The 12,147-nt window shown below is 38.7% G+C and overlaps 1 long non-coding RNA gene across 1 annotated transcript in view; it reads left to right on the top strand.

Annotated features, from left to right (window-relative positions):
• LOC127584416 (uncharacterized) overlaps positions 1 to 12,147 on the top strand; it is a 37,319-nt gene that overhangs the window by 11,589 nt on the left and 13,583 nt on the right. Inside the window, exon 2 of the long non-coding RNA XR_007958382.1 lies at positions 1,574 to 1,737. This is a non-coding gene — a long non-coding RNA (uncharacterized LOC127584416). The remainder of the gene's footprint in view (positions 1 to 1,573; positions 1,738 to 12,147) is intronic.

Here is a 12,147-nt window from a genome sequence, read left to right as displayed (position 1 = left end):
TTTCCTGAAAGAGGCATTGTAAGTGAGAGACGTGACAAGAGGGAGGAGCCATGTGTCAGGGATGGGGAGGAGCAGTTGCAGGAGATCATCTAGGGCTGTCATTGTAGCCTGGCAGGACATCTTACCAAGGTCTATACAACAGTAGTAAGACTTCCCTACTCTTATACTGAAATCCTCTTGCACTAAGGCCCAATGTACAATTTACCTTGCCAATTACCTGGTACACCTTCATGTTAGCTTTCAGGAACATAAGTGCAAGGACATTCAGGTCACTTTGAACATCAACTATTCCTAATCTCTCACCATATACAATGTACCTGAGTAGCGGTTAACATAATGCTATTACAGTGCCAGCGACCCAGGTTCAACTCCAGTCGCTGTCTGTAAGGAGTTTGCTTGGGTTTCCTCTGGGTGCTCTGGTTTTCTCCCACATTCCAAAGGCGTACGGGTTAGGAAGTTGTGGACATGCTATGTTGGCGCCCGAAGCGTGGCGACACTTGCGGGCTACCCCCAGAACAGTCTACGCAAAGGATGCATTTCGCTGTGTGTTTCGTTTACATGTGACTAATAAAGAAATCTTATCATCTGACCGGTGGTCTGTTTGGATCACCTTGCAGTCTGAGTGAATTCTGGATTTCTATTCTATCCAAGACCATGATCCTTTTAAAGCCACAATCCCTCAATTAATGTGACTCGCTCCAGTAAACAATTAAGTGATAACATAATTAAATGTATGTAGATACATGATGGTTTGCATGATTTTTTTTTGAAAGGGGGAGTTGTGTAATGTATAACTGAGTGTAACATGTAGTATGAATTTTGATACTTTGTTATACCAGCTACTGCTTTTGTTGTAAATTGACTCCCTTCAGTAAAGGACATGTTATAGGTAGCTGCACTTCTGTTACTTGCCGAGGCAAATAACAGCACCAAAGACCCCACAGTCACAATAAATAATACAAGCCTAGAAAATGAATTAGAAAATTAAAACATTGCATTTATTTTATATGCATAAAGTCAAAGTTGAGTTTTTTGTCATATGCACAAGTACATGTATGCACAGTTGCAATGAAAAACTTAGTTGCAGCAGCATCACAGGCACATAGTATCAGATATACAACATTCACAAGAAAAACATTAATTAACAATATAAATACAAAATTATACAAGAAAGAACACAATTAGAACAAAAAAAACAAAGTCCATTGTAATGCAAATTGGTCCAAGTGTTGCTATACTGAGGTAGTGATTAGGGTTATGCAGGTTGGTTCAGGAACTGATGGTTGAAGGGAAGTAGCTGTTCTTAAATCTGGTGGTGTGGGACTTTAGGCTTCTGTACTTCCTGCCCAATCATAGCTGTGAGAAGATGGCATGGCCTGGATGGTGGGGATCTTAGATGATGGATGTTGCCTCTTGAGACAGCAGCTCCAGTAGATACTACCGATGGTGGGGAGGGATGTATTGGGCTAAGTCCACCACTCTCTGCACTCTCTGCAGCTTCTTATATTCCTGTGCATCAGGCAAAAAAAAAGTTTTATGCATGTTTTGAAATGCTTGCTCTCATTTCTGACAGAAGACCTGTCTACTGGGAAATTGGACCAGGTGCATCCTGTTGTGGTTCACCTGAGCATGGATGTCACTTCTCCATTATGTTTCAAGTACATGATGACATCATCAAAGTACGTGATGTGCATTCCTGATTTAGCAATAGAAATTGAATCAGGAGGTCCTGAGCTGGTAAGAAATATGTACTATTGATTGTTATTATTTTAGGAACTGCAGCATTCAACCAACTGCTTTATATAGTGTTCTATGTGGTAGAAGGGAGGATGTTTGCTGATCATTATGCATTCTAATATTCAGCAAACATCCTCCCTTCAGACCTAATGATGGAAAGAATGTTATTGATAAAGGAGATGAAGATCATTGGGCCAAGGATCTTATGATGTCCTGCAATTATGTCCTGGAGTGGCATGATTGACCTCCAATAAGCACATCCACCTTCCTTTGTACAAGGTTTGACTCTAATCAATTGAGTCAGTTTTAACAGGATCTCTTGATGCCACACTCAGTCAAATGCTACCTTAATGTCTAAGGCAATCACTCTCATCTCACCTCTAGATTGCAGCTCTTTGGTCCATGTTTGAACCAAGGCTGTGAGAAGCTCTGGAGTCTAGTCATGTTAAGTAAGCACTGCTTGAATGGACTGTCAATGACACCTTCTGTCAGAGAATTATTGAATTTTCAGAATAAAGTTACAGAGATTGAGCTAAAAAGTGTTGAGGTATAGGATTAGTCATAATATTTAATAGCACAGCAGGTTCCAGCCACCAGATGCTTAGTTCCTGCTTCCACTTATTACGTTCACATAATCTTTGGTCATATTTTAGGATTCTGCCCTTCATTGCCAAGGTCAAAGTAGCTAGACGTAAAATGCTTTTTCAGTCTAAGCTCAACTCTGGCTAATCCTTTGATGTAAATAATGCCAGACGATGTCAATGAATGGGAGCTTTTAATTTTATTCAAGTTTTGGAGGTGGTTGCTGCAGGCAAGGCCAGCATTAATTACCCATCCCTAACTGCTCATAAGAAGGTGGTGATGAATCCACCTTCTCCACATGCAACAGAAGCAACAAATGGTTTATAAACACAGTGAACTGAATGTTTTAAAAGATTTGTTAGCATCGTGATATAAATGAATGAAACCAAAGAATATTGTTAAGCAAATTCAAATTTTTATGTGTAAATTTCTCGTTTTATCAACACAGAATTTTATGGCATAATGCTGCTTGGTAATATCCCAATGAAATTAGACATGCAGCTTCACTATTACCATTAGATCAGTGACCCCGTTTATAATATAAAGCTGAAGCATAATCTCCCTACTTTTGTATTCAATTCCCTTATCAATAATCAAAATATTCTGTTAATTTTCTAATTACTAGTACCTGCATCCAGCCTTTCGTGAATCATGTACTATGTTACCCAGCTCACTCCAAACCTCAGAACTCTGCAAACTCTCACCATATAGATAAGATACATTTTTTATTTTCCCGCCAATATAGACAATTTCACATTTTCCCACATTATCTTCCATTTACCGGATCTTTGCCAACTCACTTAACCTATCTGTATCCCTTTGAGACCTCCTTGTGTCAGATGAACAGCCACCCATCTGAAACAGCTCTTCCTGAATTGCTGAATACAGGTCCTCCCCAGGTTATGACAGGGTTCCATTCCTGTGAACTGTTCATAACCCGAGTTCCCACGCTGCAAGAGATGCCTGCAGCTCTGCATCCACCAGCAAATCCATCCCACCGGCTTCCCAAACACTCGTTCGTATGTATGGGCTCTATATTAGTCGGGAGTTCATAAGCTAGTGAGGAACCTGTATTTCCAGCTCTTTCTATTTTAACACCTTTGTTATATAGTTTAATATATAAAAAGTATGCAGATAAATGCATATTATGAAATTTCTTGTCATTACTTAGTTTTCATTCCTTGAAATAGATCTCCAGTAAATATGTTATTGAGCCTTCTTTGCTTTGCTTTGACCACCTAAGAAAATGCCATACACACAACCCCGTCACCACATCTGTAAATCTCCAAGTAAAGCTACATCGTTCAGACCTCTGTTTGCCCAATACAGCATGCAAAGTAAGTCTACATCTCACCTACCTGGATCACAGGACAGCAGGACTAAAACATAAAGCTGTGAAACATTAATAGGAAGCTGCAGGGACTCTACCATCAAAATCAAAACCGCTTCCTATTACTTGCTCAACTAGGACCATGCTGCAGTGTAGTGGCATGTGCGATCAAGCAAAACACCAAACTGATTGCTTACTTAGTGACCTGTTGGGATAATCAGAGAGCTCTCATTTACATGTATGAGAAAAAAAAGAACAAGATCAGTGGCACCAGACCAGGAGCCAATAATGAAGGAAGAACTGTTAAAATGAGTGGAATTGTACTAAGAAATGTTGGTGTCAGCAGAAATTCTTCAATATCAATAAGCTCAATTGGAAAAAGGTTGGGCACAATAAAACATGTCAGTCACTTTCAGATTTTCTTGAATTTTATGTTTTTGATTTTTAGTGTCAAACCCTCCTCAAGATCTGGCAGCTTGTTAGTCCTATCCTTGATGATGATCAATGTTATGAAATAGATACAAAGACATATAAAACTTGTTTTCAAACACACCCCATTCACTCCGATGTCTAATTAATGTAGAAAGAAAAATCTGGATGAGACTGAAACGGCATGCAAAATACTGAAACATGTCTGGAGCTGGTCAGAATCAAAGTCTAAATATTTCAGACTGGAGCCAAATGGGAAGAATCTCAAACATTAGCATATGCCTTCAGGTTTCATTTGTGACCCCGGCTGGCTAGTCAATAACTAACAGTGCCCTGAAATAATGTGGTTTCCCTGGTACAGAGTATTGGATTATCAATTATCTCTCAGAAGGTTGACTTAATTCTGAGCTTTCATCACCAGGTATGTCATATTGAAACTCTCTCCACCTACTTACCTCTTCCAATCTCATCTACCTAGGATTGTTATGGGTTGATCTTTTTCCTTTCATGTTTATAGAAAACACTTGTTTGGCAGATGTGTAGAAATGTTACCATTTAGTTATAAAATGAAAAAAATATTGAAAATCATGGAAAAATGAAGAACAGAAAATGATGGATATGAAAAGGTCAGGCCACATCTGAAGAAATAAAGGACAATGCAAACTTATTGCAAGGTTTTTCTACCTAGCCCTGAACTCGCATCTTCATCTAATTTCTCTCCTATCTTCCTTCATCCCTCCTAATGTGACCTACTCTATTGAGCCTACTCCCACCTGTTGGCCACCCAACTTCCCTTTCTGACCCACATGTTAGCTCATGTTATAAATGATTGCCGCCCTTATGGGCTTACAGGGGCCCACACCCTCAAAACTGCTGCCAACACTCCTCTCCTCTTAATATCTCACACTTGGCCAACTGAGATTGTTACTAAACACATGAAAATAAAAAAAAAGTCCCAATAAACATTGCTAATTTTTTTTTCAACTGGGCATAAGTGAAAATAAGCAAAACACTTAAAATAAGTAGAACTCAATTCATTAAAGAAAAAAATCAAGTACCTAATATCCATCTTGACAGCTATCGATATGCCAGGTCTAATCTAACCTGGTTTTGGTTATAGAGTCATAGAGATACAGATTCACAAAGTCATACAGCATGGAAACTGGCACTTCTGCCCATTGAGACCTCACTGATCATCAAGGATCCAATTACACTAATTCCATTTTAGTTTCTAATGTCAGTTCAGTCCATGTGACCAATTCTTCTTGAGAATCACTGCAGCTATTTCCTGTTTTTCCAAACACCATGATGATTTTGATGTCAGAGTGCAATCTGAAGAGAGGCTGTCAAAGAGTATCCAGCCATTTCGGGACCTCCACATTCAAATCGTATGCCTGAATCTTGCATCAGATATAAAACAGAAAATGCTGGAAACACTCAGGCAGCACCTATGGAAAGAGAAACAGAGTTAATGTTTTAGGCCTGAGAACTGTTTCTGACCTCCAGGGTTCTTCCAGTATTTCTGTTTTTATTTCAGATTTCTGGTATCTGCGGTTATTTTGACTTTAAGATATTTACGTAGGCTTGTGCCAGCAGTTCCTCGCAAAATCCAAGCTATCGATTCTGTTTCTCCCCCAGCAATGCTTCCAGGTGGCTATTTCTAGCAGTTTCTGTTTTTATTTTGCCCACCTTTTCCCCCATATCCCCTTGCCCTATCCTTTCAAACTACTCCACCATTCCCAACCATTCTTTCCTCCCTAGAGTTCTCGAATATTATCACTTCCAAAATATATTATTCCATGTCATAATTCCATGTTTGAACCCCTTCACCCAAGTTCCTGTCCTTGCCCTCATATTTAAGTGGTCCTTATCAAAGTCACAAATAAAATCATGTGGGACTTGTCACAATAAACACAACATCTTCCTCCAATCTTTCTCTTTGTCATAAAAATGAGTGAACCTGACCTCAGCTGCATTTCTCAAAGCTGGCAATTAACCTGCAATGCCTACTCTTCCTGGTCTCAGACCAGTAATTCTTTTTGTGCTCCCAAATGTATGCTAACCTCTTCACCTTCCCTTACCATGGTGCTAGCAGATTTCTAGTACAATATGATCTATTTTTATCGATGCACATCGAAAGCATCCTATCTGGATGCATCACAGCTTGGAATGGCAACTGCTCTGCCCAGGGCCGCAAGAAACTGCAGAGAGTTGTGGACACAGCCCAGCGCATCACAGAAACTAGCCTCCCCTCCATGGACTCTGTCTATACCTCTAACTGCCTTGGTGAAACACCCACCCCCCCAGGTCATTCTCTCTTCTCTCCTCTCCCATCAGGCAGAAGATACAGGAGCCTGAGGGCACATACCACCAGGCTCAAGGACAGCTTCTTTCCCACTGTGATAAGACTATTGAACGATTCCCTTATACGATGAGATGGACTCTTGACCTCACAATCTATCTTGTTATGACCTTGCACCTTATTGTCTACCTGCACTGTACTTCCCTGTACTGTGACACTCTACTCTGAATTCTGTTATTGTTTTTACCTGTACTACCTCAATGCACTCTGTACTAATTCAATGTATCTGCACTGTGTAATGAATTGATCTGTACGAATGGTGTGCAAGGCAAGTTTTTCACTGTACCTCGGTACAAGTGACAATAATAAACCAATACCAATACATCTATTTAAATATTGGGAAGACTAAGCATCCCACTGGTGGGCCAAAGGCTGATGAGACAATTCAAAATGTCATCCTATTTCACCCCAAGATGAGTTTTCGACGATAAATCCTCTCTATCATCAAGATTTAATTGCATGGAAACAGAGATGAATAAGTTCAATTAGAAGTAGTGGGCCTAAAGAAATTGGGATTCCTTTCTGACAGCAGAGAAAATTATAGTTAAATTTAATAGAGATGTTCAAAATGTGACAGGTTTTGTTAAAGTAGGTAGGAAGAAATGTTTTCCACAGAAAGGAAGGTCAGTAATCCAATGACACAGAAACAAAATAATTAATAAAATAACTAGAAGAGAAATGAAAAGACATTCTTAATCAACAAGTTGTTAACATCTGAAAAAGTAATGGAAACAGATTGAATAACAATCTAAAAATGAATTGAAAAAGAGAAATATGCAGAGCAATTAGAAAAGACCAATAAGGTGGGACTAATTGGATAACTTTTACAAACAGCCACCAGAGGCTCTGTAGGACAGATTTCCTCCTCCAATGCAAAGTCCAGGCTGATGAAAAAACTTAAAATCAGAGTAGTGAACATTAAGGAGAATGTCCTTGAAATAGTAATTATTTCCACCTTGCTAAATTGACAAGCAAGGAGGAGGTTGGAATATTTTATTCACAATGATTAATAAAGCTATGTATTGTTCGCTAATGAAGCCATGTCAACTACAGCACTTAAGGGGAATTAGATAACTACTTGAAAGAAATATTAACCGATACAAGCAAACAACAAGGAAATTGAACCCAAATTGCTAGCTCTTGTTGTGGACCTAGCACCAAAACATGTACTCCTGTGCTGCTTCTCAACTGTTTGGCATCTATCTCCTTCTCAGCATTGGCTTTCCTGCTGCTATTGACTGCAGTGCTTTGTTCCCATGATTTTCTGTGGTGGTTACTGTTCTTCATGCAATTCACAGGCAATGTCTCAATTTATGAGAGAATTATCCATCTACAATTTTGCCAATTTTTCTTGGCTACGTTGTCAACATCATAAAGAAAACAAAAGCGACATATAAAGGATAATTTGCTTTTGTATTTTACTGAAAGAAATACAACCTTAAACAGGATGGTGGGAACTGTTCCAGCAAATAATGGAATAAATTACAGTATTTATAATGCTCAGCATTTTGAACATATCTCTCTATTATGAACATCTGCTGAATTCAGCTAACAGCAAGATGCAGTCATGCAACATCAAAGAAGTTGATTTTTTAGACTAAAAGCTAATTAAATTTGTTAGGGATAAGTCTTTAGCTTTCAATTCTTATTACCATCACTAAAAGGAACCTACCGTTAAGTATTAAAGGATCACCTTTGCATGACAAAGAAGGATCAAAAAGCTGGTGGAAAATTTCTCTTTAGCAAGTTTCTTGAGCCTCATCTAACACTATATGATTTTTATCAAACACATTGCAGGTGAGGGTGAATGTGGCTGATGCTTTCACAATGGTGATGATACATTCATCTGCTGACATTTGCTCAGGTCTATAAACCATTATAATTTGTCTCTGTTTGAGTATGTTTATGCCCTTATTTGCACTGTTTCACCTACTTTTATGGTACTTGGAACAGTGAATAAATGGCTCAAAAATATATTCGTTAAGAAACAGCAAATAAATATGCTGTATGAACAACACTGAATTCCTTTATAGAATGGGATCAGATTGCTTAGTGATTCATTCTGCAATACCCTCAAAAGCCAATGTCTGGTTTCTTGCTTGCGTGAAAGTAATTCTTTGAACATTGAAAATACCTTAGATTCAACATCATCATCAAAGCAAAGGATTAACACAGGTGGTGAATTGATTAGTTTGTAGATAGTTGTATCACCTGATTTGAATGGTGTAATACTGTTGAGTACTGGCTGAAATGTGATAGGAGGTATTATTCTCATGCCATGACTTGTACCACTGGAGTAAAAATAGTATCAGGCTTTTGAACTTGATATTCAAGAAGCAACAAATATGTTTGCATTTGAATGGAAAAAAAAATCAGCTGAACCATTACTGGTTCCACCATATTTTTGAAGTAAAGAAATAAAAGCATGAAATGTTGAAAGGAAGCACTTGTAGCTGTGGTCATAGGGGAATCTCTAACTTGTCAATCTGTATTTCCTCTACTCCATAAGGGAATAGCATCAAAGGATGACTAGCATATTTTTAAACTGCTAGACACAAAATATAATATTCTTGTGAATTATATGTTGTTTGGAAAAGATTACTTGTGAAACTCAGGTGTAACAACATTCTAAACACTTAAGTTTACAGCTCATTTAGACTGTGGGAACAGTTGGACTAATTTGATGGTTGCATCAAAGAACTGAATTATCCCAGTAGCACAATGGCACAGCTGGTACAGCTGCTGCTTCACAGTTCAATCTAGGTTCAATCCTAACCTTTTATGTTTTCTGTGTGGAGTTTGCATGTTCTCCCTGTGACCAAGTAAGCTTCTCCCTGGGACTCTGATTTCCTCCCCTATCCCCAAAAATATGTCGATTGATAGGTCAATTGGTTTAATCTGGGCAAAGTTTTGGGAATGTGAAGAGAATAGGTTACGGTGAAAATTAGTGGGGAATAGGATTGCTTTGTGAACTGGCATAGTCTTGATGGGTGGAAATGGTTCCCTTCTATATTGAAATTAAATGCAAATGACAACAGAATCTTCCCAGAAATCTCTTGTTCACAGCCATCAGGTTTTTATTGTCTGGACCACCAAAGTCATCAGTAGAATGTACGTGCAAGTTGTCCCACTGGTTGCTTCATAGCCCTTCCAATTACCTTTGCTTTTGGTTCAGCGCACCAATATTCTTGGTGCATATTGCTGTGCAGATCTGTCCTTTGCATCTATTTGTATACCACTACTATCTGAGATGGTGTCTGCAAATGAATTATTGAATCATGCTTCATCTTCTATTATTCTGCTCTTCCCTTTCTCTGCTCACCCTAAAGTGGAAGACTGGCAGTGATTATCATGGTTAAGCAGAAAGCTGCTATAAACACCTACACTTGATCATTCACAGTATTATTGGGATGAGAAGGGGGAAATATGTACAGGCGGCCCTGCATCACGCGAGGGGCTGTGTTCCTAGAAAAATGGGCCGTATCGTGATTTTCCACAATGCTAAGCCGCATCATCTGTGCGTGCGTTATTTACTTTTTTTTCCATATAAATGCCATGAGATCAAATTTCATTCCATATCTCCAATTTTTGGGTAATGATTTTATGAATACTGTAAGGGCAAATTTCTGTTACCTGAAAGGTTGTAACGTGGGGGTTACCTGAAAACTGATACAAGTACTGAAGAATGTGTACTCTAACCTGACTAGTTGTGAGGTCTAACTAATTGATTCTCTTGATGCTTCAGTGGAGATATAAACAACAGGTCCATCTGTTGGACCTGTCTTTATATTTCCACTGAAGCAACAAGAGAAGGTGAAGGAAGCTCTCCTTAAAAATCTATCAATTACTGTGGCAAGGACTTACCTATTTCCAATGCTTATTGGTGTTAAGCATGGGATTTCTGGCATCTAGTAGCTATGAAGTCTTATCAAGCCAGATGAACACACAATTTTAAAAAATCACAAACAAAACAGCAGGAAATAAAAGGCAGAATTTTTAATTATTTTTAAACCATTTTACATAGCACTAATTAAAGATAACCACATACACATATAATTTTAAGATAGAAAGTAAAATATCACAAATAAATATTTTAATATATTTAATGTCCTTCACATTATGAAATGTGCATATAATTGATTATTTGGGTCATGAAGTTTACTAACCAGTAATAATGGTTTGGTGAGCCATTTAGATGCTACCTAAACCTCATGCAACAAAGGTTGTTATTATGTTGTAAACCAAGACCTGTTCTTAAATACCTTAAACTCAACTTAACTCAAGAGATTCCCCTTGAATGTGATGACTACAAGCGGTGCTGTGTACAAAGGATAGCAGCTTTAGGATTTCCGTGTACAACATACAAGCAAACAAACACGAATCAGGAGTAAGAAGCGGCCACTTGGCCCCTCAAACCTGCTCTGACATTCAATAACATCATGGCGATCTGACTGTAACCTCAATTCTGTACTTCCACCTACCCTAGTAACCTTTCACCCTTGTTTTTATCAAGAATCTATCTACCTCCGTCTTAAGAATATTCAACGTCTCTGCTTCCAATGGCCTTTAGGGAAAAAAGTTCCAAAGATTCAAAACACTCAATGTACTTATGGAAGTCCCAAGGTTGCCAGTTTTGTATTGTAATGACAGAGAAAGCCAATTAGTTAATCATTATTCCTGCCCTAAAATCTAAGTCATTATAATTAATCCAATTATTTTTCATTTGCCTCACTTTTGGGATGTCTACACATTTAAATCCACAGATATACATAAGGTTGGTTTCAAGCCGCCTTCTATTTTCAATCAACTTGCCACAACTGCAAGAACTCTGATTTCTTCAGCTAGTATGTCAAGTAGCCCTTTTGACTCTTTTCCATATCACATTAGACCATGGTTATCTGCTGGCATTTCCCTGCCACTCATGTTTTCCAGCAATATGAAAGAAATTCAACGCCTTTTGTCACATTATCCTCACTTTCCTTTCAAACTTCGGTCATTTTTAACTCCTTCAAATGAAAGATTTATGAGAATGTTGACATGAAAAATAATGACAAGAAGACAATCATAAATGGATACATGAAAGGGTAAGAGATTTAAAAAGTCAGAGAATGGCTGCAGCTGCTAATGTCCTGTTCACTGTAAGACCCCAACAGTGAACTACTGAAATATTTAATGCACGCAGTGCACTATTGTTAGTGTATTCTCATCAGGTTTTCCATACCTGCCAAAGTATTTACATTTGCTGTCTTTGACAGATTATTAAGAACATAGAACATCGAACAGTACAGCACAGAACAGGCCCTTCGGCCCACAATGTTGTGCCGACATCCCTCCTACCTACAGAATGCCCATATCCCTCTATTTTCCTCTCATTCATGTGCCCATCCAAGCCTCTCTTAAAAGCCCCCAATGAAAGTGCCTCCACCACCCTATCAGGCAATGGATTCCAGGCATCCACCACCCTCTGAGTAAAAAACGTACCCCTCATGTCTCCTCTGAACCTATCTCCTCCCACCTTAAATGCATGGCCTCTGGTATTGGATCACTCAATAATGGGAAAAAGATATTGCTTGTCCACCCTATCTATGCCCCTCATAATTTTATACACTTCCAACAGATCACCCCTCAGCCTCCGCCGCTCCAGAGAAAAGAGCCCAAGTTTCTCCAGCCTCTTCTGATAGCACATGCCCTCTAATCCAGGCAGCAT

This window comes from Pristis pectinata, chromosome 2 (assembly GCF_009764475.1).
Source record: "Pristis pectinata isolate sPriPec2 chromosome 2, sPriPec2.1.pri, whole genome shotgun sequence".
NCBI lineage: Eukaryota > Metazoa > Chordata > Chondrichthyes > Rhinopristiformes > Pristidae > Pristis > Pristis pectinata.
Note: the sequence above shows the minus strand (reverse complement) of the source record. Positions and strands in the feature narration are given on the sequence as shown.